This window comes from Larus michahellis, chromosome W (assembly GCF_964199755.1).
Source record: "Larus michahellis chromosome W, bLarMic1.1, whole genome shotgun sequence".
In the NCBI taxonomy this organism is placed as follows: domain Eukaryota; kingdom Metazoa; phylum Chordata; class Aves; order Charadriiformes; family Laridae; genus Larus; species Larus michahellis.
Window position 1 is genome coordinate 24,250,089 of NC_133929.1, and position 22,129 is coordinate 24,272,217.

The following is a 22,129-nucleotide window of genomic DNA, read 5'->3' on the forward strand; positions in this document are numbered from 1 at the left end:
AACAGGGAGTCCGTGGGCGCTCTTGCTAACGAGGACTCTCTCACTCCACGGTGCCTGTGTCCCCTGCTTGCATGCCTCTGCCCAGGTGTTGCTTTGGAGATTCCCCGGTCTGTGAGGTATCGAGATTAAACTTGTTCTTTGCCTTTCATCCATGGTTTTGTGGTTGTTCCTGTGTCCTGCCTGCATCGGCTCACACACTGACACATTAGATTAAATGGAGTTATATCTGGCTTGGATCCAGTAATTCAGGCCCCAGAGCTTCTTTTACAAGGAAACAGTAGCAGCATCTCAGATAAAAATCACACAACTGAGAGTACACTGATGATAGTAACAATCAGAAATGTCAACATTTCAAATTACAAAAGTTATGTCCTTTACACAAGATCATCTACTTGTGTAGATACTTGGATAGCTTGCTAAATGTTTTTGACTTTTATTTGCATTAATTTCTTGCATTATTGTATTGTATTTTATTATGTACTGACATATGAGATGATTCATATGTTTTCAATTAAAAATTAGACATTTAAGTCTAAGTTGGTCCGTCTAGAGTCCCTTTATAATTAGTGGAAAAAACAGGTACCTACAGAGGGTAATTTATCTTAAATGTCTAAAATAAGTTTGATGAATTACCCCATGGGGTATCTTTGATATGACTTCAGATGCCTGAAATGTGTCTTACCCAGGGTGTCCAAAACCATGTCCTATCCAAACAGCAAGCTGTATTATCTGCCATATTTATGTGAATGTCACAGATATTAAGGCTTAATATGGATATAATTATTACAATATGTACTGGAGTATAAACATGCAAACACTGAAAAGTATTGCTCCATTTCTCTCTTCTCACTGAGCTGCTGTATTGACTGCTGGAGGAGGGGTCCAATATTTGGAGAAAGAGGATACACTACGATAAATCTCAGTTTAGGCACCCTTCAGCTTCCATACCTGATTGCATGTGTGTATGCCTCTCTGCCAGAGCGAATTGGCTTTTTGTAGTCTGTCTGTCCTCCATCTGACAGTACTTCATTCTCCATAACCAAGTCAGGCAACCCTTCAGTGATTACTTATGTTTTGCTGTGTGGTGGGTTGATCCGGGTCAGCAACTAAGCACCCACCAGCTACTCATTTCTGCAGCAGGATGGGGGTGTAAAAGTCAGTTCTTTGCCGGACAAGGAGAGAGGCAAGAATGCTTAGCATAGAATTACCAAGGGAATTTATTCTCTTATTTTAGCTATGCACATAACAGTACCCCAGCCTAATGTGCATGGGGGACCGCGATACAGAGGAAAGCAGGGTTTATATATGTTACAATACAGTTGTGTAGACCAATCAAATTACTCATGTTTAAGGGGTGGACTAATCAATTACTATTGCACATGTAATTGGTATATGCTTGTCCCGTGCAGGTGGTACAGACATATGATCAGTGGTGTGCTAATCCTCATTGTTCTAAATTGATGTCCCGTGCAGGTGGTACAGACATATGATCAGTGGTGTGCTAATCCTCATTGTTCTAAATTGATGTCCCGTGCAGGTGGTGGTGGTGATTTATCCTGAATTCTGGTTGATTGCAGTTCTGTCTGTGGTTATATGCCTGGTTTCATTGAAGGGTTAATCTTCTATTGTTTTGTTGTTAGTATGGGGTGTTCTCAGCTGGCAAGAGCTAGCTTAGGTTGCGTCTTCCGGTCATATTGACCCCGAGGTAAAAGCTCATAGTCCCAGGTAACGTTCATTCTTCTAAGCAAGTCATACTGGAGTTAGCATCTTGTCTTTCACGAGGGAGAGAATCTGAAGGCAGTCACTCACAACCTCCCACAAGCAGACTGATGCCCAGCCAGTCTCTGACCAATAGCTACCTTAGAATACACCCCCCCCCCTTGTTTTGTTGCTGTTGTGGTTGGTTTGCTGTCACAGCTGTGTCCCCTCCTAACCTCTTGCCCATCCCCAGCCCACTTGCTGGGGGCAGGAGAGTGGGTAAAGTGAGAAACAGAGAAAGCTTTGATGCTGTGTTACCTGAAATAAAAGCTCTTGAAAACAAAAGTAGTTTAGAGAGGAGATATTGCTTTATTCGACATCGGGTGCTAGGGGGAAAACCCACAAATCTAGCACACCTTACCGGGAATATTCACCCATTATTTATACACAAAATAGTCTCATAATTCCACCTACCTAAATACATAGAATCATAGAATCAGAATTGCTGAGGTTGGAAGGGACCTTTAAGATCATCGAGTCCAACCTTTAACCTACCCTGACAAAAGCCACTTCTAAACCATGTCCCTAAGTGCCCCATCTACCCTTTTTTTAAACACCTCCAGAGATGGTGAATCCACCACCTCCCTGGGCAGCCTGTTCCAATGTTTAATAACCCTTTCAGTGAAAAAATTTTTCCAAATATCCAATCTAAACCTCCCCTGACATAACTTGAACCCGTTTCCTCTCGTCCTATCACTTGTCACCAGGGAGAAGAGGTCAGCCCCCATCTCTCTACAACCTCCTTTCAGGTAGTTGTAGAGGGTGATAAGGTCTCCCCTCAGCCTCCTCTTCTCCAAGCTAAACAAACCCAGCTCCCTCAGTCGTTCCTCATAAGGTTTGTCCTCCAGACCCCTCACCAGCTTTGTAGCCCTTCTCTGGACATGCTCCAACACCTCAATGTCCCTCTTGTAGCGAGGGGCCCAAAACTGAACGCAGTACTCGAGGTGGGGCCTCACCAGTGCCGAGTACAGGGGGATGATCACCTCCCTAGTCTGGCTCACCACACTATTCCTGATACAGGCTAGGATGCTGTTGGCCTTCTTGGCCACCTGGGCACACAGCTGGCTCATATTCAGCCGGCTGTCCACCAACACCCCCAGGTCCTTTTCTGTCGAGCTGCTTTCCAGCCATTCTGCCCCAATCCTGTAGCACTGCATGGGGTTGTTGTGACCCAAGTGCAGGACCCGGCACTTGGCCTTGTTGAACCTCATACCATTGGTCTCAGCCCATCGGTCCAGCCTGTCCAGATCCCTCTGCAGAGCCAACCTACCCTCAAGCAGATCAACACGGCCGCCCAGTTTAGTGTCATCTGTGAACTTACTGAGGGTGCATTCGATCCCTTCATCCAGATCATTGATAAAGATATTAAAGAGAACCGGCCCCAGCACCGAGCCCTGGGGGACACCACTTGTGACCGGACACCAACTGGATTTAACTCCATTTACCACCACTCTCTGGGCACGGCCATCCAGCCAGTTTTTTACCCAGCGAAGAGTACACCTGTCCAGGCCACGAGCAGCCAGTTTCTCCAGGAGAATGCTGTGGGAAACGGTGTCAAAAGCTTTGCAAAAATCCAGGTAGATAACATCCACAGCTTTTCCCTCATCCACTAAGTGGGTCACCTTATCATAGAAGGATATTAGGTTTGACAGGCATGACCTGCCCTTCACAAACCCATGCTGACTGGGCCTGATCACCCTGTTCTCCTGCATGTGCCGCGTAATGGCACTGAGGAGGATCTGTTCCATGACCTTCCCAGGCACTGAGGTCAGACTGACTGGCCTGTAGTTCCCCGGATCCTCCTTCCGGCCCTTCTTGTGGATGGGTGTCACATTTGCTAACCTCCAGTCAGCTGGGACCTCCCTGGTTGTCCAGGACTGCTCATAAATGATACCAAGTGGCCTGGCGAGCACTTCCGCCAGCTCTTTCAATACCCTTGGGTGGATCCCATCCGGCCCCATAGATTTGTGCACCTCCGGGTGCTGAAGCAGGTCCCTCACCATTTCCCTTTGGATTACGGGGGCTTCATTCTGCTCCCCATCCCTGTCTTCTAGCTCAGGGGTCTGGGTACTCAGGGAACAACTGGTCCTACTGCTGAAGACTGAGGCAAAGACTTCATTAAGCACCTCAGCCTTTTCCTCATCCTTGGTCACTATGTTGCCGGCCCCATCTACTAGAGGACAGAGATAATCCTTAGTCCTCTTCTTATTGCTAATATATTTATAGAAGCTTTTTTTGTTGTCCTTGACAACAGAAGCCAGGTTTAGTTCTAGCTGGGCTTTGGCCCTCCTGATTTTTTCCCTACATAGCTTCACTACCTCTTTGTAGTCCTCTTGAGTGGCCTGCCCTTCCTTCCAGAGGCCATAGATCCTCTTTTTTTCCCTAAGTTGCAACACTAACATAACTCCACCTAGACTCGCATATTCATTAGGATGACCAAATAGCCTTTTTGCACATGCATATTAAATTTTGCTGTGTTGGCAAAACACTTCTGTGCAAGCGTGAGCGTCTCAGTGGTCATTTGGGTAAGGAGACCCTTCCTCACATTATCCTTTTAAGGTATTGAGTCATCTCAGGACAGTATAAGTTTACTGTAAGTTTGCCAACTTCTTGAGGATGATAAGGATGTTCCTTGAAGTAGCCACAGCTCTATCCTAATTGGTATAGGAGTACATACTTGATGCATAAAAGAACCTTGAAGTGATTTACTACTTCTTGTTATCCCATCCTCGGTGATTAGCTACTTCTGGCTGTCTCCTCATTATCACTGTCTGTAACATCAGCTCAGTGACTAACTATTTTCTCACACAGTAAGAAGGTCAGTAGGAAACAAACAACATTTTAGTTAGCATATGGTTATAAACAAAGCAGAGGCCTGTCTTTGGTAACAACTGTGCAAGGACTATTCAGTAATAGCCAAAACACATATTTGTTACCAACACTGTTTTAGCCACAAGTCCAAAACACAGCACCGTACAGGCTGCTATGAAGAAAGTTAACGCCATCCCAGCCAGCCCCAGTACATGCTGTTCCTATTTGATTACTATTTCGGGCTCTCGCCATCTGACAGCTTTGCCCTGCCAGCACAGCACAGCACAGCACAGCACAGCACAGCCTGTATACCTCCAGGTCTCCCTGTGAGAAAAGGAGCTCGCTGCACTCAGCACCTTCTCCAACCCCACACCACAGCCAGGAACCGCAAAAGTGGCTAGTGGTGGACGGTGGATAATGGCCACCCTTCCACACCCTTCACCCCACCTCCACTGCTGCCCACCTCTTGCAACAGGTGTGTGCCAAGAGAAGGGAGCAGGAGAGTTAAGTCCCTTGTGCATGCGCACCTCCGCTGCAGAAGCCGGGGTTCCCTCAGTTGCGCCTGCGTGCACATTGTGAGCCAGATGGTGGTGGGGACATTAGTCTGAGGGAGTGAGGGGGTGTGTTTGGGGCATTGACCTCGTGGGTCCTGGTGTGTCCGAGGTACTATTGACAGGTATGGGTTGAGCCCACGTAGAAGCTGGTGAGGTGGTCAGAGCTTCCTGGAGTCTGCTGGAGGGATAACAAGCTGGGGAGACAGGTCAGCGATCAGCTCTCGCCAATGAAGGAAGAGAGGTGGATGCTGGACCCCTGCTCCTTATGCACGCCCAGCTCCCCCGACTGTTACTTCATGCCGGCTTGCCTTTGTGGGTCTGTGGCAGTGGGAGGAATCGAAGGAATCGCAGTGCTGCTGCTGTTGCTGGGTGGGGAGAGTGCGGCAGGCAGGTGAGTGCCCTCAGTGGAAGAGCTGGCCCCTGATGGACACCACCCACTTCCCTGGGCAGCATTCCTTTCCACTTCCTTCTCCCAGGCAGTGCCCACCAGTGGCAGTTTCATTCTCTCCTTGTCTCCGCTTCGGTCAGCTGTCTCTTTGGACTTATACTATGCCTGTCCTTCCCAGGTGCACTGGCTGACAGCACAGTAGTTCCTTGCTAAATGGTCCCTTCAGAAAATGAGCGAGTGAGCTTGTCTCTGCAGTAGCAGCCTTGGGGATGCTGAACTGCGAGGCAGGATGGGGAAAGGATGGGTTTGAACCAGGCATCGGTCTGGCAAAGACTTGTGTGTGCTTCTTCTTGAAGCCACCTGCTCCTGTCTCTTGCCTTCTGTTTTTCTGCGGTCTAGCTAGATTGTCACTGTTCTGGGATAGGGGCTATCTTCTGTGGGCACTGCCCCTCACGCAGTATGAATCTGATCTTGTAGGTGTTAAATAATAAAGCTATTGCTAACTCTTTAACTGTAAGATGTGAGTTGACTTTATTTGATGCTTTTATACTTTAAAATCGGACCAAAAGTTTGCAGATATTTGATAGCTAAGATACTGCTGGAATACAAAGGCAATAGTTGTAAGGCACACAAGCTAGCTTCTTTCTTCTGTGAAAAGATATTTATATTTAAAGTCCTTGACATGAAAAACCTTTCTGTAACTGTTAGATTAGTATTTGACTTCAAAGCTCTCTATTAGTAGGGGTTATTTCTTCTATTATGTTTTCTCTCTAACCTCTTGTAATGAGGGGTGGATCTGTACAGGTGTGTCTGAATACACCCTCAGTTTCTGAAGACATTCTTGCCTCAAGTGCCACATATAGCTTCAGAAGTGATTGAATGTAAAGCAAAATAATTCAGAATTCTATAAAAGTCAGTTTCATTGTGGAGCTACAGGGGAAGAGAGAAGTGAAGATGCAGGTATACTAAAATACATAATTGACTTTGTTGTACTTCTGCCCCTAATAATAATTATGACCTCTATGATGGTAGTGGCTTGTAAAACTGGGAAGACAGGCCTATTGGTAAAACTGTGACAAAAACTTTTAATTTTCCTAAAAATAAAATTTCTGCAGAAATTTTGATTTCACGTGTTGGCTCTACCAACTACTAATCAACAAGAGAAGGATTCTGTATACTAGTGGAGAAGCACATATTTGAAAGCTTTGCTTCAGGAGGTTATGTCTGAATTGATATCACTACTAGAAATAATGCTTTGATAAATTAGGACTACTGCAAAGGTTGATTAAGATAGTCACTAATTTAAATGACAAAGAAACAGAACTTTTTCTCCTGTTGTCTTCAGATGCTGTAATCTTATTTTTAAACTGTTTGACAAAAAATTTGCCAAATGGTTTCATCCAATCCTAAGCACTCAAGAAATATTAGTCTTGTTAAAGTGAATGTCATGAGGTAGTTGTAATGCTTCAACTTCCTTGTTATGATGAAGGCTATTCATAGAATATTTCTGCTCAATTACAAGTACTTACTCTCCTTGGATGTTTTAGGTTCCAAAATATAAATGGGTTACTTAGTAAAAAGTATTTATACTTAGTGGTATAATGGGGAGGAGGGGGAGAATGAACTAAACTCAGGAAATCCAAGTGGTGGCATAGATGATGATAATTTTTTTTAATTTCTAAACAGTGCAGTAGCAAACACTAGGGAGCATAAGAACGTGTCTTAGCAAATGTAATGAAATACATGTTTGTGTATGTGAAGTTTTGATACCTAGAAATCTGTTAGACAATGCTTGTCAAGTAAGATAACAAAGTTTCCTTAGAATGTCAAACTAACACTGTTAAGGATGTGCTGTGCTGCCATGTGCACAAAACTTTAGATACTGTTTTGGTCAGTACTAGTACTAAACTAATAGCTGTTAGCCCAAGTGAACACCTGTATCTTGCACTTAGAGTACCTTGTGGATGCTTTCAAAAGGTGTGTGTTTGGTTTTTGTTTGTTTTTTTTTAAATATACATATGCATGTATATATACTTTTTTTAATTTTGTAAAGACTTCTAGATTACTTCTAGAGCCTTCTTATATCTACTTAATCTTTTGGGTGAGGGAATTGTGTCCTTCCATGATCGTATCAATACTAAATAAAACTTTTTTTTTTAATCCTATAATGATCAAGTGGGGAAAAACTAGATCTGGCTAACTTTATTTTGTCTAGACTCTGAAAATTCTTACTTTGAGTAAACCCCAAATAGTTTGGATTGTTTTATATTGGTTAACTTGTCCTGTTTGTTTCAGGCAGCTCAGTAACAATAGAATTATTTATGCAGGTGTTATATGTGCTATTTGAAATACTTTATGGTAGCAAGTTGTTATGAAGTATCACGACTGGCATATGAGAGCATACAATTGGTTTAGTATAGCGTGCAAGTTACTATTTTTCACTGCTATGCTATAGAATTTTTCATAGCATTATATGGTAGAAATTCATGAATTCCAGGAAACTCTCTCATCCCATCTGAAACTGAGGCCTCACCATTTTCTGTTGAGTTGTCCCAATTTAATTTGGACAGTAGAAAGCAAATGTCTCTCTTCTGTTTCAAACTACTATGTTTTCACAGTGTATTTCTAGTAGCTTGTATGACGATGACTGAATAAGTAATGAATGAATGGAATGAAATTAGATAGCTAAACAACTTGGTAAGTAAAACACATCGCTAATCTCATTTTAATAAGGATACCAGTATTTTGAATGGTAAAATAAAATCCTGTGATGCACCTGAATTTAGCTTTTAATGAAGTCTCTATTGTAGGTTTAAAAAAAGCAACCTGACCTTACTAAATGAATATAGGAGGACTCAGCTTGGAAATGGCAATCCAGTAGTTGTAACTGATCTTTAAATGGATCTTCTAGTAGTTTGCATTAATATTATCTTCATTTATTACAATTAATAGGAAAGCAAAAGCACTGTATAAACTTAGTGTTCTGATATTTAATGCCCCACGCTGCTGTTTTGGTTTTGTTTTTTTTTTTGTCCTAATTAATTTGGATTATGACTAGAAATACCAGTTTGCTAAAGTAGTGTTAAAAGCCTGTGATAATGACTTCAGTAGCAACTGATGCTGTGCTGTTGTAGAATTCTATTTTAGTTGTTGGATGGTAATCATTCAGTTTAGTTGAAAGCTTGCATCGGGTGTAGCTGGAGGATGAAGCTGCTAGGCAATAAGCACTCACCCAATGTCAGAGGCCTATATTGAGTGGGGGTGCTATTTTCTGTTAAAGCTTATGGGGGAGGTAGGCAGTTGGAAAATTTAAAGAACAATACTTGCTTTGTCTTATCTGCACGTGCTACTATAATAGTACCTCTGATACTATTTGCTGGACATAGTCACAAGACTAGTCTATGCTAATTTGACTCGACAGACAAAGATTAATAGGGTTCCATGAGTATGTTTGTCTTCATTAGAGGATGATTGTTTTAATATTAATTATTGCTAGTGGAAGTAAGAAATTTCAAAAGTATGAACACTTTGAGACTAAAGATAATTTATTTTTGCCTTTGTCATGTGGATTTTCAGAAGGTGAGGAGTAAAATTCAGTATACAAGAACATCTTTTTGAACTAGTTAGTATAGTTGTAGTAGAGCATGAATATTTTGATTCCTATTGAAACGATAAGCTAAAACACTAAAGTTTGAGGCTAAATAGCATTTTTAAGTATTGTTCATAAGTGTAATGCTATTTTTTTTAGGGATGCATTTTAATCTCAAACTGATTGAACTATTAATCTCTAATAGAAGAGTAGACCTTAGTTAGGTGGACTTGTTAATTCAGCTTAAAAAGGATTTAGGTTTATGTGAAATAGGACAATGCTTCTGTTAATGCTGTTTGGTTTTTTTCTTAAGATATGAACTCCTGTGGCAGAATGCCAGTGGCACGATAAAACATCACTCAAGGCTTAGTTCACGAGATTAAATTGTTTGTGTGAACGTTGCACTCTTTCTGGAAAGCAGAGATCAATAACATCTTTATTTGTGCACTTAATGATACGAATGTTGCTTCCTTCAAATAAATTCTGGAAGGTGCTGAGTTTCACAAAACTGAATTTGGCTGTTAGTAGATTGGCCTTTTTGTAGTAACTGGTGTGTGGGGCAAACTGGAAGGAAACTAGAACTTCTCATTGTTGTATGGCAGGAATGCAAAGAAATCATGAAAGCATAAATTGTGAGTTGACTCTTCCTTTATTAGTGGGAAAAGGTTCTCGGGGTCACACAAGCTTTTTTCCTCTCAAAAATCCCTGCTGTGGTGATCCCACATAGCTGATGCTCTTTAAGTGGAAGAACAGCAGTTAAGAGTTTGTTTAATATAATCGATGTTTTTCTTGGTCATTTATATAAATAAAAATATACATGAGAGCTTGGTGTGTTTAAATTTTATGCAGAAATTTAGTTACCTTGCACACATAGTCATCAGCTTCCCTCCCCCCCCCTTAAGTTAAGTTGGTCATAAAAAGAGTTTTATGACTTCATCGTGTTTGGCTGCTACTTCTTGGAGTAAGATTTTTCAGCTTTTTTGGTTATACTGTAAATTTAATTAAATTGATCAATAACAAGCATTTCCCTCAAGCACCCCTTCTCCCCCCCCCCCCCAATTTTTTTTGTTACAGGCTCTACTGGAGTTTGCATTTGTATTGCAAACTTACTGTTTAGGTAGTGGGATGACTTTTATCAAATAAAATTATTTGAATGCCTGAGTAAGTGTGTCAGGATGGGATTTACAGCTATTAGATTGAAATGGATTCCTCTTCCTTGTTTTGATTTGTCTCTTTATTTATGAGTTTCTTTTTTTGATATACAGTTGAGAAAACTGATTTTTGGGAATATGGGAAGATAAGTATTAGAGGAAATAAATATGTTGTGGACTGAGGCTCTCTGGTTATGTAAACAAGAACTGAGGTTCAAGCATGGTGATGAAATCAAAAGTACTGTAATATTAAACATATCCCTATGGCTTTAGTAGAAACCTGTTGGTCACAGACGACGTATTCTGGTGTATATATCTGAACAGATCTCAATCCATGTTGCTGCTTCTGTTATCCTTGGAGAAATAGTAATCTTGAGTCATAGGAACAAATTGTTACTACATGAGAACTATTACTAGGAGTCTGCCTATCTTAGTAGCTTTATGTAAAATGGCTTTGTATTGTAATTATTTCCACAAAATTGTAGGGTATTAATAAAAACAAGGAAATACAGCGCATAGTGAGCAGAGATATTTTTTTGCAAAGAGGGTTTCTTGTTTGTGGTTTTTATGAGGTTTTTCATAACTAGTCTTCATAATAAATTTGCAGCCTTCTTTGTTTAGGATAATTAATAGTTTTCTTCTCTGTAATATAACAATTATAACTATGTTTCTCCTGTCTGTTATAAGTAGCTGTTACTGCACTGTGTGTGTAAAGTTCTTGCTCACAATGTCTTATCTTGTAGCTGTTATGTGCTCTCAGAGAACAGATTGATTTGCCAGCCTTGTGCTGTTTGATATGAATAATGTTACCTTTCATGCCAGTTGTGCTTGGATTTGGAGGAGAATATAAAGCAAGCTGTTGATGGCTAAAGGATTAGTTATATGCTGTAACTAACAGAAATAGAGGAGTATGCTGCAGAACAAGCTATATTGAAATGTTGAGGGGAGTGAATATCTGTACTTAAATCAGTGGTTTCTTGGTTTTGGGGATTTTAGTTATTCCTCCTTCAAGGTAGACCTAAAGGCCAAACTTACTACTGCTCCTTTACAAACTGTATGAGTATATGCTATTATAAGAGGACTATATATTGAAATGACTCTGCTCACATATGCGAGTTCTGTGTTGCAGAATTGGATCATCTTTTTCCATGGATATTCTGTACTTTTTTTTTTATATATAAGCTATTGTCCTGGTTCCGGTGGGGATAGGGTTAATTTTTCCTGGTATTCCATGCCATGTGAGCCATGCCCACCCTGAGCTGCCGGGGGAGGGGGCAGGAAGTTGCTGCTTAAAAGCGGGCTGGGGCGTCCCGGGTCCGGTCCGGCCGGCGAGCGGCGGGGAGCGGCGGTTCCGTAATCGCGTTTGTATATTCCCCTATCCGTGTTGTTGTTGTTGTTTGCCTGTTCCCTTTACTGTCCTGTTAAACTGCCTTTGTCTCAACCCAAGAGTCTTGCCTTTTCTTACGATTCTTCCTGTATTAGGAAGACGCGAGCGAGCAGCACGTGGTTCTTTGTTGCCGTCTGAGGCTAAACCACGACAGTCCTTTTTGGCGCCCAACGTGGGGCTCGAAGGGTTGAGATAACTGGTCATCATGTTGCTTGGTTTGTTCTCATGGCTGTGTTACATAAATTCCTATATGACTTATGTACTCCCTGCGATGCTGTTTACCATGTCTGGAAGAGGGATGAGGATTATCATTCTCCTGTCCTGTGGGTTATCTGTTTATGATATGATAACATCACTGTTCAGACGGCTATTTTGGGGTGTTTATGTGGTTTTGCTGTCCTGTCCGTACATTGGACACCATCTCTCAGAATTTGTTAATAATTTCCCCAGCCCTTTTGCCTCCCTTTTCTCCTTCGGGTCAGGTATGACAGCTTTTGAGAATTTTGAGTATCCTTGGGATACTCAAACCAGTGTGTTCCTAGTGCTATGTCTCCTGAATACGTTCCAGGTCTTGTTTAGGGTTAAGCGACTATTTAAGACTACCACCCGGAGATCTGCTCCGAGGCTGGATAGTCAGGGGTGGCATGGCATGTGGGAGAGCATGGGCAGGTACCTAGAGAACTACTCACCTCCAATGGTCTGGGACTTCACCCCTGAACAATTACAGGACCCTGATAAAGTGGTAGAATATTTGAAGGGAAAATGCTGTGGCTATTCTAGAGAGGCACAACTCACCGCGCTGTGCTGGGCCCTGGCCAGTATCTACCAGGCACTGCTCAGAATTATGCAGCACCCTCAAGGGGAAGAGATGGAAACCAGACCGGCGGCCCCTGCGGCTGCTGCAGCCCCTGCGGCAGCCCCTGCGGCTACTGCAACCCCTGTGACGGACACTGCGGCTACTGCAACCCCTGCGTCAGCCACTGCAGCTACTGCAACCCCTGTGGTAGACACTGCAGTTACTCCAACCCCCACAGCAGCCACTGCCACTGAACCAGGGAACCAACCCGTGCCGGTATCAGTTGCCCCCATACAGAAGAAGAAGTACACAAAGAAATCAGTTCGCTTAGTAAGAGATGATGATGAACCAGGGCCATCACAAGAGCAGGAGGAAGAGGCAGAACCAGAGATAATTACTCGATCCCTATCCTTGAGTGAGCTGCGGGATATGCGAAAAGATTTCAGCCGACTTTCAGGCGAGCACATTGTCACCTGGCTGCTCCGGTGCTGGGATAATGGGGCCAGTAGCCTGGAATTAGAGGGTAGGGAGGCCAGGCAGCTGGGATCCCTGTCTAGGGAAGGCGGCATTGACAAGGCGATTGGGAAAAAGACCCAAGCCCTCAGCCTCTGGAAACGACTCCTGTTAGGCGTGAGGGAGAGGTACCCCTTCAGTGAGGATGTTGTATGTCAGCCAAGCAAGTGGACTACCATGGAAAGAGGTATCCAGTACCTGAGAGAATTAGCCGTGCGGGAGATGATTTATTATGACTTGGACAATGCAGACTTACCCACAGACCCTGATGAGGTGCGATGCACAAGGCCCATGTGGCGGAAGTTTGTACGGAGCGCACCATCGTCATATGCCAACTCCCTGGCAGTAATGGAATGGAAAGGTGAAGAGGGACCAACGGTGGATGAGGTAGCTGGCCGGCTCCGGCGATATGAAGAAAGTCTCTCTTCCCCCCTTGTCTCAGCTGTGGAGAAACTGTCCCGGAAGGTCCAGCCACTTGAAGAGAATATGTCCTACTCCCCACCTGCACGGGCCAGCATCTCAGCTATTAGAAGCAGGCATTTCCCCACTCAAGAGAGAGAGTACAGAGGGTACACACCACGAGGCACCCTGTGGTTCTACCTGCGGGACCACGGAGAGGACATGAGGAAGTGGGATGGACAACCTACTTGGATCCTGCGGACACGGGTACAGGAGTTGCAAGGAAGGACAACCATAAAAGGGGATCCCTCCAGGAAAAGTGCCGCCCCAGTTTCCAGTGGGCCGTTCCCCAGACAAAGCAGAAGGCCTGATCTTGCTTCTGATCCTCTTGAAGGAACTTCCAAGTCATTTATGCAAGAAGTGAGTAATGGATACTATGACCAGTATTAGGGGGCCCCTGCCTCCGGCCAGGTGGAGGAAAGGGACAACCGGGTTTATTGGACGGTGTGGATTCGATGGCCTGGCACATCAGACCCACAGGAGTATAAGGCTCTAGTGGACACGGGTGCGCAGTGTACTTTAATACCATCAAGCTATAGAGGGGCAGAACCCATTTGTATTTCTGGGGTGACAGGGGGATCCCAAGAGTTGACTGTACTGGAGGCAGAAGTGAGCCTAACTGGGAATGAGTGGCAAAAGGATCCCATTGTGACTGGCCCAGAGGCTCCATGCATCCTTGGTATAGATTACCTCAGGAGAGGGTATTTTAAGGACCCAAAAGGGTACCGCTGGGCCTTTGGCATAGCTGCTTTGGAGACAGAGGAAGTTAAACAGTTGTCTGCCTTGCCTGGTCTCTCGGAGGATTCTTCTGTTGTGGGGTTGTTGAGGGTCAAAGAACAACAGGTGCCGATTGCTACCACAACGGTGCATCGGCGGCAGTATCGCACTAACCGAGACTCTCTGATTCCCATCCATGAGCTGATTCGTCAACTAGAGGTTCAAGGAGTGATCAGCAAGACTCGCTCACCCTTTAACAGTCCCATATGGCCGGTGCGAAAATCTAATGGAGAGTGGAGGCTAACTGTAGACTATCGTGGTCTGAATGAAGTCACGCCACCGCTGAGTGCTGCCGTGCCGGACATGCTAGAACTCCAGTACGAACTGGAGTCCAAGGCAGCCAAGTGGTATGCCACGATTGATATAGCGAATGCATTCTTCTCAATCCCTTTGGCAGCAGAGTGCAGGCCACAGTTTGCTTTCACTTGGAGGGGCGTCCAATACACCTGGCATCGACTGCCCCAGGGGTGGAAACACAGCCCCACCATTTGCCATGGACTGATCCAGACTGCACTGGAACAGGGTGAAGCTCCAGAACATCTGCAGTACATTGATGACATCATTGTATGGGGAAACACAGCAGAAGAAGTTTTTGAGAAAGGGAGTAAAATAGTCCAAATCTTTCTGAACGCTGGTTTTGCTATAAAGCGAAGTAAGGTCAAGGGACCTGCGCAGGAGATCCAGTTTTTAGGAATAAAATGGCAAGATGGACGCCGTCAGATTCCAATGGATGTGATCAACAAAATAGCAGCTATGTCTCCACCAACTAGTAAAAAGGAAACACAGGCTTTCTTAGGTATTGTGGGTTTTTGGAGAATGCATATCCCAGATTACAGTCAAATTGCAAGCCCTCTGTATCAAGTAACCCGGAAGAAGAATGATTTTAAATGGGGTCCTGAGCAACGACAAGCTTTTGAACAAATCAAACAGGAAATAGTCCATGCAGTGGCCCTGGGGCCAGTCCGGGCAGGACAAGATGTTAAAAATGTGCTCTACACCGCAGCCGGGGAGAACGGCCCTACCTGGAGCCTCTGGCAGAAAGCACCAGGGGAGACTCGAGGTCGACCCCTAGGGTTTTGGAGTTGGGGATACAGAGGATCCGAAGCCCGCTACACTCCAACAGAAAAAGAGATATTGGCAGCATATGAGGGGGTTCGAGCTGCTTCGGAAGTAGTTGGTACAGAAGCACAGCTCCTCTTAGCACCTCGACTGCCGGTGCTGGGTTGGATGTTCAAAGAAAGGGTCCCCACCACACATCATGCAACCGATGCTACATGGAGTAAGTGGATTGCACTGATCACGCAGCGAACTCGAATGGGAAACCCCAGTCGCCCAGGAATTCTGGAAGTGATCATGGACTGGCCAGAAGGCAAGGATTTCGGAATGTCACCAGAGGAGGAGGTGACGCGTGCAGAAGAGGCCCCACCATATAATAAACTGCCAGAAAATGAGAAGAAATATGCCCTGTTCACTGATGGGTCCTGCCGTATTGTGGGAAAGCATCGAAAGTGGAAGGCTGCTGTGTGGAGTCCTACACGACGGGTTGCAGAAGCCAGTGAGGGACAGGGTGAATCGAGCCAGTTTGCAGAGGTGAAGGCCATTCAGCTGGCTTTGGACATTGCTGAGCGAGAAAAATGGCCAGTACTTTATCTCTACACTGACTCATGGATGGTGGCAAATGCTCTGTGGGGGTGGTTACAGCAGTGGAAGCAGGGCAACTGGCAGCGCAGAGGCAAACCCATCTGGGCTGCTGACCTATGGCAAGATATTGCTGCCCGGATAGAGAATCTGGTTGTGAAAGTACGCCATGTAGATGCCCACGTACCGAAGAATCGGGCCACGGAGGAACATCAGAACAACCAGCAGGTGGATCGGGCCGCTAGGATTGAAGTGGCTCAGGTGGATCTGGACTGGCAACGTAAGGGTGAACTCTTCATAGCTCGGTGGGCCCATGACTCCTCAGGCCATCAAGGGAGAGATGCGACATATAGATGGGCTCGTGACCGAGGGGTGGACTTGACCATGGACACTATTGCACAGGTCATCCATGAATGTGAGACATGTGCTGCGATCAAACAAGCCAAGCGTTTGAAGCCTCTTTGGTATGGAGGGCGATGGCTGAAATACAAATATGGGGAGGCCTGGCAGATTGATTATATCACACTGCCACAAACCCGTCAAGGCAAGCGCTATGTGCTCACAATGGTGGAAGCAACCACTGGATGGCTGGAAACATACCCTGTGCCCCATGCCACTGCCCGGAACACTATCCTGGGCCTTGAAAAGCAAGTCCTGTGGCGACATGGTACCCCAGAGAGAATTGAGTCAGACAACGGGACTCATTTCCGAAACAGCCTCATAGACACCTGGGCCAAAGAGCATGGTATCGAGTGGGTGTATCACATCCCCTATCACGCACCAGCCTCTGGGAAGATAGAACGATACAATGGACTGTTAAAAACTACACTGAGAGCAATGGGTGGTGGGACTTTCAAACACTGGGATACACATTTAGCAAAAGCTACCTGGCTAGTTAACACTAGGGGATCTAACAATCGGGCTGGCCCTGCCCAATCAAAACTTCCACATACCATAGAAGGGGATAAAGTCCCCGTAGTGCACATGAAGAATATGCTAGGGAAGACAGTCTGGGTTAGTCCTGCCTCAGGCAAAGGCAAACCCATCCGTGGGATTGCTTTTGCCCAAGGACCTGGGTGCACTTGGTGGGTGATGCGGCAGGATGGGGAAGTCCGATGTGTACCTCATGGGGATCTGATTTTGGGCGAGAATAGCCAATGAATCAGATTGTGTGCTGTTAATTGCTAAGTAACACTGTCACTGTATGTCCTCATTGCTATAATTGCTATCAGTTGTACTACAAGTAAGGCACAGGGATGATGGGATAAGAACTGATCTCAGCAGCTGGCGCCCAGCAGTTTCCTCAAGATCTACATCTTCAGCCCACGGACTGCGTGCATGAGCCACACCAGGTGCACCAGTCACAAGCTCCGAAAAATACAGCATGCAACAGACCAGCACCACCCAGCATCTCACCTGCCCTGAGAGACTGTTCTAACAGATGGAGCCCAAAGCCGTGGATTAAAAGAACTCAACGGACACTTTGGAGGGATGGCCCATAAACTAAGGGCATTATATGTGTGTGTATATATATATATATATATATAACAGGGGAAAGTGGTGGCAATTCATTGGAACCTGCTGGGCATGGCATAGATGGTATGGAATAAGGGGTGGATAATGTCCTGGTTCCGGTGGGGATAGGGTTAATTTTTCCTGGTATTCCATGCCATGTGAGCCACGCCCACCCTGAGCTGCCGGGGGAGGGGGCAGGAAGTTGCTGCTTAAAAGCGGGCTGGGGCGTCCCGGGTCTGGCTGGTCGGCTGGTCGGCGAGCGGCGGGGAGCGGCGGTTCCGTAATCGCGTTTGTATATTCCCCTATCCGTGTTGTTGTTGTTGTTTGCCTGTTCCCTTTACTGTCCTGTTAAACTGCCTTTGTCTCAACCCAAGGGTCTTGCCTTTTCTTACGATTCTTCCTGTATTAGGAAGACGCGAGCGAGCAGCACGTGGTTCTTTGTGGCCGTCTGAGGCTAAACCACGACAGCTACTTTCTAGAATTTACATTTAATATGCAAGTCCTTATTGCGTAGTTAATACTAATGTACCTTTCTTTGGACATGTGTGAGAGTATATAAACAATGTCTTGGGAAATAAATTTACTGTGTTGATCTCCACTTATTTGCCTTGGAATTCAGTAGTTCAGAGACAAGACTCAAAGTTCCTAACTTTCAAAAAAAATTTTATTTGTACATACTACAGTCCAGGACAGTACTGTTATTAACTTCCTTATTCTAGGAAAGGAGCTTTTCTGAGGGCTATGGTATAAAAATTTGAGCAGGTTATGTACACGTTGTACAAGAATCAATCATGTGACTTGTTATCCTAATAGATACTTTAATGATCAAGGTTTCTTCCAGTAGTGTGGAATAACAGCTTTTATTTGAATGATAGCTGCTGTTAGACTGCTTGAAATACAGAAACATTTTTTGCTTTTAAAAAAACAACTACCCTTCTAGAATAAAAAAGACATATTTCTGATTTATTTAATAACGCAATCCATTCCTTGCTGACTTGAACCATCTGAAAAGAGACTATTAGAAAGCATAATTGTTAATTGGCACTTCTATCAGCAACAGTTATCTCCATTACTTTGTGTATGTATAATATCCCTTGGAATAGGGTAAGACTTATTCAACTGTGAAACAAGACATACCTTCTGAAAATAGAGAAAAATAGTTTGATCAAACAAGTTCAAAATCTTCTGTTTAGTGTGTACAGTATCTGAAGAAAAACACAAAGTTAATCAGTGTCTCCTTCTTGGAGACTGATCATAGGAGGGCTCCCTTAAAGGATTTAAATTGTGATATAAATCTTGCAAAGAATTTCCCCTTTGCCTCAAGTTGCTAACATCTCAATATAATACTGTCGATGTTTTTTTGTCTTGGTTTATGCTAATCAGAAAAATATTTCTTCTGTAGTTTTCAAAACCCAGTATCAATATCAGATGCATTTTGAAAATTAAACATTTCTTGTTTAATTAACACCTCACCTTAGTGTTGATGGCTGCAAAGGTAGTGGAAGTCACAAATTTGAATCACTAGCAGTTAGAAACTATTCAGTAAAATTTCATAGAATCATTTAGATTGGAAAAGACCCTTAAGATCATTGAGTTCAACCATAAACCTAACACTACCCAGTCCACCACTAAACCACGTCCCTAAGTGCCATTTCTACAACTCTTTTAAATACCTACAGGGATGGTGACTCAACCACTTCCCTGGGCAGCCTGTTCCAATGCTTGATAACCCTTTAGGTGAAGAAATTTTTCCTAATATCCAGTCTAAACCTCCCCTGGCACAACTTGAGGCTGTTTCCTCTTGTCCTATCGCCTGTTACTTGGGAGAAGAGACCGACTCCCACCTCTCTACAACCTCCTTTCAGGTAGTTGTAGATGGCGATAAGGTCTCCCCTGAGCCTCCTCTTCTCCAGGCTAAACAACCCCAGCTCCCTCAGCCACTCCTCATAAGACTTGTTCTCTAGACCCTTCACAGATGTGTAGTCAGCATGCGGTTTTCTTGCTAACAGATGTATTAATCATTAAATGTAATGATTAATGTCAGATTTTTGGATCTTCTTTTGTTTTAGAAGTGTTCTTGCTTTCTTAAGCTTAATTCTTTACCATGAAATGGTAAATGGATGATCTGGGTCTCACTCCACTGGACCCAGTATTGACCCCTGGGGTACACCACTAGTTCCTGGCCTCCAACTAAACTTTGTGCCACTAACCACCGCTCTCTGGGCCCAGCCATTTAGTTTCAAACACACCTGCTCATCCAGCCTATACATCAGCTTATCTATGAGAATGTTATGGGAGACGGTGTCAAACACCTTACACATGTCAAGGTAGACGATACCCACTGCTCTCTCCTGATCTACCAAGTCAGTCATTTCATCATAGAAGTTTGTGAATCCTTTCTCCTCCCCTTGGTGAATCTTTGGAGACTATTCCCAATCACCTTCTTGTCTTTCATGTATCTGGAAATATTTCTCAGGATTAACTGCTCGATCACCTTCCCAGGGATTGAGGTGAGGCTGACGACTGTAGTTCCCTGGGTCCTTCTTGAAGACAGGAGGGACATTTGTTTTCCTTCAGTCTTTGGGCATTTCTCCTAATTGCTATGATTGATCAAAGATTATGGAAAGTGGCCTTGCAATGACATCAGCCAGCTCCCCCAGCACTCGTGGGTGCATCCCATCAGGGCCCATAGACTTATGTATATCCAATTTGCTTCAGTATTCCCTGACCTGATCCTCTTCCACCAAGGGTACATCTTTCTTGCTCCATATTTTCCCGCTGGTCTCTGCTCTGGGACCTGGGATTTCTGAAGGCTGGTCTTGCTAGTAAAGGCTGAAGGAAAGGCAGCGTTCAGTACCTCAGCATTTCCCATGTCCTGTGTCACCAGGTTCCCCATCTCGTTCAGCAGTGGGCCCATGTTTTTCCTAGCTTTCCTTTTGTCACCTTTGTACTTATAGGAGCCCTTCTTGTTGCCCTTGACATCCCTCATCAGATTAAATTCCAAGTGGACTTTGGCTTTCCTAACTGTGCCTCTGTATGTTCAGACAGTGTCTCTATATTCCATTGTATTGGGTTTATGTGACAAGGTTTTGGTAGTGGGGGGGATGGCAGGTGTGGCCTCTGTGAGAAGAGACCATGGGCTGCCCCTGTGCCAGACAGAGCCAGAACAGACCCACTGCTTGCCAAAGCTCAGCTAATCAACAGAGCTGATGGCACCTCTGTGATAACCTATTTAACAGAGGATAAAAAACACAGCATAGCAGTTGAGAGAGAAGTGAGAAAAAAGTGTGTGTGTGGGGAAAAAAAAAAAATAAATAAATCCAGCAGACACCAAGGTCAGTGAAGAATGCCAGGGGGAAGAGATATCAGCAGTACAGCCCTTGGAAGACCCTGGCCAGAGCAGGTGGATATGCCCTGAAGGAAGCTACAGCCCATGGGAGGGACTCCATGCTGGAGCAGGGGAAAAGTGTGAGGAGGAAGGAGCAGCAGAGAGGAACTGTTAAGAACTGAAAGAAGAAGAAAAAAAAAAGTGGAAATCTAGTACATTAGTATAATGGAAAAATCTTAAAAGAAAAATTTAATTTCTGATTCTCTATACCCAGTATGGATTTTTTTCAATTTATTTCTGTAGGACTAGTATCTAGGATGAGTTGTATGCATATTTTCTGGATGATGCAGTGTTCCCTTTCTCTATTCTCTCTCCATCTGCATGAGAAAGGTGGTGCTTTAGTTTCTTGATCCTCAGGAAACATTTTCTGATAGCTTGTAGTTAGAGATTATCTGTATGGAGAAATAATATGCAGTGTTTTTCAGAGAATCCTGACCTACAAAGTAGGAATACAGCATTACATAGTCAAAACACAGACATGAATGCTGATGGTAGGTTATGAGTATGACTGTGTGTATATGATCCTAGTCACAAGGATAAGACTCAGAGGGAACAACAGGCAGTCTGTGTGTGGTAGAGAGAGATGAAAGAAACTTTACTTCACAACATCCAAAGAAAGAAGAAGCAAGAGAACATGTTTAACAACTTATTTTTAAAATAAAGTTGATGGAAAGGAGGTGATTTTTTTCAGTTGTAGCAACAGGTAAAATATGTTATCAACTTCTGTATGAAGATGAAATTTGCATCTAGGTAAAACAAATATGAAATATCTTTGTTTTCTGTTAATAAAATTTTTTAATGCAGCTTTTTTACAAGATGCAGCTTGATGTAAATAAATGTGTAAAACTTGCATTTTATATTAGTAAACAAAGTTCTGAAGACAAATATCTTAAGTTGCCAACACTACGCTTCACATTTGTGAGTAATACCGAGCATAGTGCCTGACAACAGAGAGAGACTTCAACACATTATCCAACCCACTCACTCGGCCTAGAGTCAGGTAGTACTGTGCGTATGTGATAACTAGTTATGAAATATCAATTTTTTTAAGTATATAAAGTGGTGAAAAGCCGCTGGGGAGAAGGGTACTGCTGCAGAAGGCACATAAAACTGTCCCATTTATGATCAAGCTATCAAAAAACCACAACCTCTTGCACTTTATGTTGTAATACTTCTGATTTTTATGAAGTAAATGTTTGCAGTATGTGCTTTGTTTTTCAAAAACGTGGATGATCTGAAAGTTTCTGTATAACACTATTAGATTTTCTGTTTAACACTATTTTGTAATTAGGGAGACAAGCATTGGAGTAAAAATGAAAAACCCAACAACAAACAGGGTTATGCTTTAATTTTATTTGATCTCTAGCTGAATTTTTATAAACACAGTAAGAGGCTGGGAAATATT

General features: G+C 43.8%; 1 protein-coding gene across 1 annotated transcript in view; it reads right to left on the bottom strand.

Moving 5' to 3' along the window:
* The window catches only part of LOC141735605 (adenomatous polyposis coli protein-like), a 90,188-nt gene that overhangs the window by 23,757 nt on the left and 44,302 nt on the right, over positions 1-22,129 (bottom strand). The window lies entirely within an intron of this gene.